This window comes from Austrofundulus limnaeus, unplaced genomic scaffold, assembly GCF_001266775.1.
Source record: "Austrofundulus limnaeus strain Quisiro unplaced genomic scaffold, Austrofundulus_limnaeus-1.0 Scaffold27, whole genome shotgun sequence".
Taxonomy (NCBI): domain Eukaryota; kingdom Metazoa; phylum Chordata; class Actinopteri; order Cyprinodontiformes; family Rivulidae; genus Austrofundulus; species Austrofundulus limnaeus.
In genome coordinates this window covers 892,699-899,408 of record NW_013952429.1, presented here as the reverse complement: position 1 = coordinate 899,408, position 6,710 = coordinate 892,699, and the positions used below count along the sequence as shown (strand labels likewise).

Sequence of the window (6,710 nt, the reverse complement as noted above, 5' to 3'; positions counted from 1 at the left end):
AGAGAGAGAGAGAGAGAGAGAGAGAGAGAGAGAGAGAGAGACTATGAGAGTAAAAAGAGTGGTGGGTACATGTGTGTGTGGGGGGGCTTAGCTCAACTGTATCTGGCAAAGAAAGAAAAGAGGGAGATGAATCCACAGTGTGTGTGTGTGTGTGTGTGTGTGTGTGTGTGCGCGCGTGCGTGCGTGCATGCGTGTGTGTGTGTGTGTGTGTGTGTGTGTGTGTGTGTATTTCCACCTTTGGAAAGAAACATTTCATTTTGGGATGAATCATATTTTGAAAGGGGTGTAAGAAGGTTTGAGGTGAAAAAAAAAAACCCAACTAACTTCAGCCTTGTTATCACCACCTCTCTGGTTTGCTGCCAGCACACCGGGGCTGTCCCTGTGAAAACTCTGTGTTTGTGTGTGCTTGTGTGTGTTTGTGTTTGTACTTAGCTATTTTTAAACCCAAGGCCGGGTACTGTTTGACAGAAGGGGTGGGTAACTGGAAGACACAATACAGTTTTGACTAATTGTGCCAGCAAATGACTTCAACTCTGTATTTTTGAAATCTGTCGCATAGCTTTCTTTGTCTTCATCTATCCATGATATAGACGGCGTGCACGTTCAAGAACAAATGACAACTAGAGGGGAGAAAACGACACACACAATCTGTCACATGAAAAAAAAAATCAGGAGTTGTTTAGTATGCCACAACCATTTTCCATGGATTGTCAGATTCTCTGTGGTGATGCCAACCCACCATTTTAAACAAAAGGGTTTAATACAGTTAGAGCTATTCTGTCGAGAACAACACACACAGCTTGTTTTCACATTGCAAAAGTTCCTTAACCAGGTGTTTGCATCTCTTCAGGCTTCAGAGGTGACAGAATGAGGTACACTCAGTAAAAGGGAGTCTTTTTAATCTTATTTCCTTGTAAGATCGCATCCTATTCCTAACTGCAGCAGTGGAACACTATTATCACCATGACGTAATGCACCTGCCTGTTTGTGGAGAAGTAAAAAAAAACATCAAGTGTCTTAAGCTTTTTTGGGCATGAGATACACAACATCAATGGCTTCATTAAGTCGCTGTAGCAATGACAGCCACTTGTTCAGTCTGTTAGATATTCAGGCACATCCTTTTTACATTACTGTTCTTTCACATTACCAAGACTAAAAAAAGGGAGCAAAGTAAGGAATATTATTGATTAATGTAGAGGAGGATGTTAATGTTTTTGCCTGAGTCTGTTTGTGCAGGGGCCTGTCTGTTGACAAAATATTTCTTAAAACCCTGAACAGGCTGAAACGAAACTTGCATAAAGTAATAGCTGTATGTACATCTTCAAATAATTAACTTTTGTAGTCAACCCAATTCAAGATGGCTGCTACAGCCAAATGATCATAAAAAAACACAATTGTGATACCTACTGTGTGGTAGTAACTGAGACTGATCCCAAAAATATTTTGAGCATAAAAAGATTGTGCAAGATCTTTATTTAAAATGCTTCCATTAAATAGTTGGAGTCAACTCTGTCTGACTGTTAGCAAAATATCAATGGATGTACCTCTAGAACTGAGTAACTTTTGTACACTTCTCCTTTCACAATAATTGACATTAGCCAAAACAAAATTGTTTATAACTCAGTCAATATTACAGATGTCAAGGTCGAATTGATGGGAGTTAAAACGAGTTTACAACACAAACTCCGAGTGTCACATCTTGAGATATTGCAAGAGATTGCACAACATTATTTTCAGGGTTTGACATAAAATGCCTTCAACTCTGTCATTTCTTCACATTTTTAGTCTAAAACTCTGGTGTGAAAGGCATTCTTCCTTCAATAGATTTTAGGCATTTCATTTATTTGAAAGAGATCAGACAACACATAAACTGGCTAAATACCAGAGTTCCTTTAAAGCTAGAGTTTTAGTGGAACTTGACATCTATAACAACCACTTAAACTTGAGTGTTGTGTAAATTATCCCTGCCACAAATGGCGGCAGTGAAAAACGATTTAAGCCTTATGTTAAAGGACTCTGATTGGCCCACACTCCTTAAAAGTTTGGTTTAACTTACAGATATTAAAGTATACTAAATGTCAGTTCTAAAAAAAACATGAACTTTTCTTTCTTTTTTCTTTCTTTTTTTGTCTGGGTTTGCTATCTGCGGTGCTGCCTCTTTGCTTAGCCGTTGTTTGTCTTTGTCCCGTGTCAGATGGAGAGTGGAAGCTGCAGCTGCAGCTGTTGGCCCCAAATGTTGGAGAGAACATTCAGCAGTTTTTTCTTTCCTTTTTCTCAACACTCTGCAAAGGGGTGTGATATAATGGGTAGTTTATGGTAGCAATGACATAATGCAGTAAAATTTGAACAGCAGTGTTACTTAGTTATTTAGGGATGAGATTAAGTGGATTTTGTCTAAAGAAACAGATTATCTGCCAAAATATCACCAGCCTGTTTCTATTTGCTGCTTTGAAAAGTTTTGGTTTATTTGTGTCAGAAAATGCTCCTCTGTGGACCAAAAGCTTAAACTTTCACGAACTTAACGGGAGGAAGTATGAAAATAGTTTTAATAAGGTGTCGGCGCTATAACAGAACTTATTCTTTTGTACATAGCTATTTGATCAACCTCTGTTTGAAAAATAGTTTTTGTCTCACTAGACAGAGCAGGGCCAATACGATTGCTGCTGTCCTCAAATAAATAAAAATAAATAAATAAAAAACCCTCCTAAACACAAATTTAATGTTTTATGCAACTGTATTACATAAACCTTACCCTTATTACCCATCTTAACAGTAAAGATGGGTAGTAGGTAGTAAATATTGCAGTTATTAATCAGGCTTTAAAACACTTAATAAACAATTAGTAAGCAGTAATGTTTAAGTGTGAAGCCAATAATAAGCAGCAATTACAAAATGACAAGAAATAATGTAAGCTGAGCAACAAAGATTATTTACTCAAATGAATAAAAGTACAACAGTTTATTTTACCAAAACATGAGCCAGATTCAGTAAACCTTGTCTTAAAATTTTAGATGTGATATTAGGTTCACACAGTAAGATATTTGTGCCAACTTTTGACACAATTTTGCCCTTCTGACAATCGTAAGGATGCCCCAATTGTTATGACGGCTCCAAAGATAATCTTTTGAGGTATTCCTGTCATGTGTGGTGTGTTAAGAGTGATTTAGTTGGCTCAGAAGCACGTTGGAACTGCTCCGATCTCAAATTGGAGATATTTAACATGTTGGATTGTCTTGGCCTGATATGGCAGTGTGTGTGTGGTGATCCTCAAGGACAAACAAGCATACAGCCTATTGAATGTGGTGTGCAGCAAATCAGAAAGTGAGATGACAGAAACATGGAGGGGAATCCAAGATACCGAAGACAAGAAACAAAAAAAAAAACCTGCCATGGCACACAAGAAAGTTCGGTGGAAGTTGGAGATGTATTTTTGTTTCATATTTTTTTTCTCTGTTAAAAACAATTCTCAAACTATCACCATTACGTCTTCCTCATCTGCCATGTTTATTTACTCTGAACCCATTTTTGATTTGAAGAGATCTTTCAAGATTTCCTCTCTGAAATCCAAATGTTCATGAGTGAAATCTGTTTGTGCGTGGTGTGTAGTCTTTTGTCATGTGGCTGTACACCACACACTGTAGGGCCTAAACCCTTATATTTGTTATTTTTTTTCCATCATATGTGGCATCTCTCTGGTTTTCAAAATCAATTTACAGTTTTAAAATCTTGCCATTTAAACCAAGCATTAGTGGTTGCAAATCATCTCCAATTTACACTTTGAACAATAACTTTCTGCAGTAGATTTGCATTTAAAACTTTATCTATTCTTAGAGTCAACAGACTTTAAGAGCATATACCAAAAATACAGTATCTCATGAACCTCTGAACAAAACTGAATGAAACTTTCAGAAAATTATTCATTAGGTGTACCTCCACAACTGATAAAATTTTGGATTCCACAAAATTCATGGTTGTCACTGAAAACTGACCTTAAAAAACACAAATATGGGTACAACTCAGCCAATTTTACAGGTATTAAGCTAAAATTTGTTGCAAAAGTAGCTGAGAGTCACAAACACGCACACTCAAAGAACAGATCAAGAGATAACGCAACATGGCATTAGACTGATAATGATGTTATTTTAAAAGTTTAATCAAAATGCCAACAACAGAGTCATTTCTCAAAATGCGATGATCTTAATGGCATGAAAGGCAGCAGACAATATACATTCCTTCAAAGAATGCTTTGTCTTTAATACTTATCAAATGACTCAATAACCTCCTGCCAAACCTTGCAGATAGGTTCTTGACCTTACTTAAAGAGACCACTTTCATCAGACCATAAATGTGAAGTGGCCAGTCAGACCAGCTTAGTATTGATTTGAAGGGAGCCTTCCATCACCCCATAACACAGCCAACTAATTGCTTCAATGAGGAAGTCAGAGGGTTCAGGTTAAACTGTTAATCTGTCACATGCTTTTATTTATCAGTACAACAAATTTTCAGATGACCAATAACATGGCAATAACAGCGCTGTCATCTTAATCATCTGGACTGCCATCAGTTACACTCCATCAACTCATCATCAAACTCATTTTCATCCTGAGAAGACAAACTGATGGGAGGCTCCAGAAGACTAAGTGATTGGTTCATGGCGTGATTGCCAAACATGTCTAGAGCCAGGCTGGAGCATCTGTGGAGGTCTCAGACTGAAACTCATCTGCACGCAGTGCGGGAGGTAAATCAAGGAGGGAACACACAGGACACTTTCCAATGAAATGAATTTTCTTTGACACAATATCACCAGTGACATGTTATCACTGCCTGTATTTTTGTTCATTTTCCCAAATATGAAAAAAACAAACTTTAATGGACTCTCAACAATTTGGTGCACGTCATCTGAGTTAAGGGTTATGGAGTTTGGTTTTGTTTGATCAGTCCTCTTTTCCTTCTCTTTGGTGCACACAAAGGATAACATAAGTCGGGGGGCTTCTTCTTTCATATAAATATTGTAAAAGCACGTCAAACCCAAAATAACTTTTTTTGAGAAAAGACTGTGACAGCCTGACATGTACATTTATAAGCCCCAAAATAAAATAAAAAACTGCTTACAACGGGTTTTTCCTCCGGAACTTTTAGTTAGCATAATCTCTCTCTGTTCCTCGTTGTCTCTTCTCACTCATTCCTTACTTGCACTCACATGACTGAGCAAAGCTGAGTCTGTCTCTCACACACACTAAAAACACACACATTCCTGACTTCAAAATGACAACCCTGTACTGTACTTAACACAATCCAACAACCTCCAAGGGCTCTTTGCCTTGCCCTCTGCGTCTTTAAGGCCTCTCCTTCGCCGGTCTCTGATGGCACAGCCTCAGCAGCTATCGAGATGTCATTACATCTCAAAATTAGTTCAAACGATGGCACATAACCAGATAATCGGCCGTGGACAGCAAGTGTGGCTATGTGGGAGGTGAGATGCTGGCGGATGGTGTGTGGGAGAGTAATGTTTTATGTTGGAGGAAGTGTGAGATCTCCATTAGAGATGGCCTTAATTGATAAACAGGACAATAAAAGCAGCAAATGGCCCCACAGTTTCAAGAGTGCTTGTATGTCACAACCATGTAATGACTTGTAATGGACCTCACAGCGATGGCACATTCAGAAGAGCCGGTGAATCCAATATCAGATCATGTAATCATCCCTGAGACATAAAAAGACTAATAACCACCCCTCCACCCCCTTCAATAAAATAAAAGCAAGTAGCTCTGCCCTCCCCTTTTCAACCTTAGGGATCCCTGAATTGTTTCTTTCTTCCTCTCACCTAATCTCCCCTCTTTTTCTCCCACACTCAGCTCGGTGTTATTTCACCCTCTCAGCCTCCGTGAGAGGAATACTGACAGCAGCCGTTAATTGTCACAAGTGGCCACGTTGAATTCACAAGAAGTGGAAACTTATCTGCCATGTTAGGGGATGAGGGAGGGTTAAAAAAGTGGACAGCTAGGAGGAGAGGTGCAGCTTAAAAAAATAAAAATAAATACAAACACTTAGAGAGAGTGATGATGATGATGATGCTTTTGAAGGATAACTACAGCAGCAGGAGAGGGGTTTATATTTAGACTGTTAGATAAGCAAATCAAAGGGACCACTTTTAAAGATGCACAAGATTGAACAGAGGAAGAAGAACAAGCACCAATAACTGAAAAGTCAATGTGCTCACCACAAAATCCAGATCAGCGCTCGGTGTGCGGAGAATCCCGAGGAGTTTCCCGGGTCTTTCTTCAGCCCCCAAGTTGAAGACAGCGATCAGATGCGGTCCCACCTGTCCCGACTGAGCTGCGGAGAGAAGATTAAAAATAAAGAGATAAATACAACAGAAATAAAAGGGGGGAGAGCTTATTTGTGAGAAAAGCGCGTCACCCCTAACACACAGAGAGACGCGCGCTCGCATCCCGGCCGGCAATCGAGGTCAGTCATCTTACCCCACCCGTCCAATAAATAAAAGTCCATCACTAATAACAGTAAAGCGCGTTAAACCCGCCGGGTTTATTACCTCTTTAAAGAAGACGGGACGATGAGCCGGAGAGTGAAAAGAAACGGAGGAGCGGGCACGGCAGCGGCTGTCAGATTTCACTTCAAACTACTGCTGACGATGCGCGCAGAGATAAGCAGCGGAGGAGAGGAGAGGGGAGAGGGGGGAGGGGGTGGTG

General features: G+C 39.6%; 1 long non-coding RNA gene across 1 annotated transcript in view; it reads right to left on the bottom strand.

Annotated features, from left to right (window-relative positions):
• LOC106515204 (uncharacterized) overlaps nucleotides 1-6,660 on the bottom strand; it is a 71,293-nt gene extending 64,633 nt beyond the window's left edge. The window contains exons 1-2 of the long non-coding RNA XR_001309971.1: nucleotides 6,554-6,660; nucleotides 6,221-6,336 (exon numbers count right to left, since the gene is read on the bottom strand). This is a non-coding gene — a long non-coding RNA (uncharacterized LOC106515204). The remainder of the gene's footprint in view (nucleotides 1-6,220; nucleotides 6,337-6,553) is intronic.
• Nucleotides 6,661-6,710: the final 50 nt, after the last annotated feature.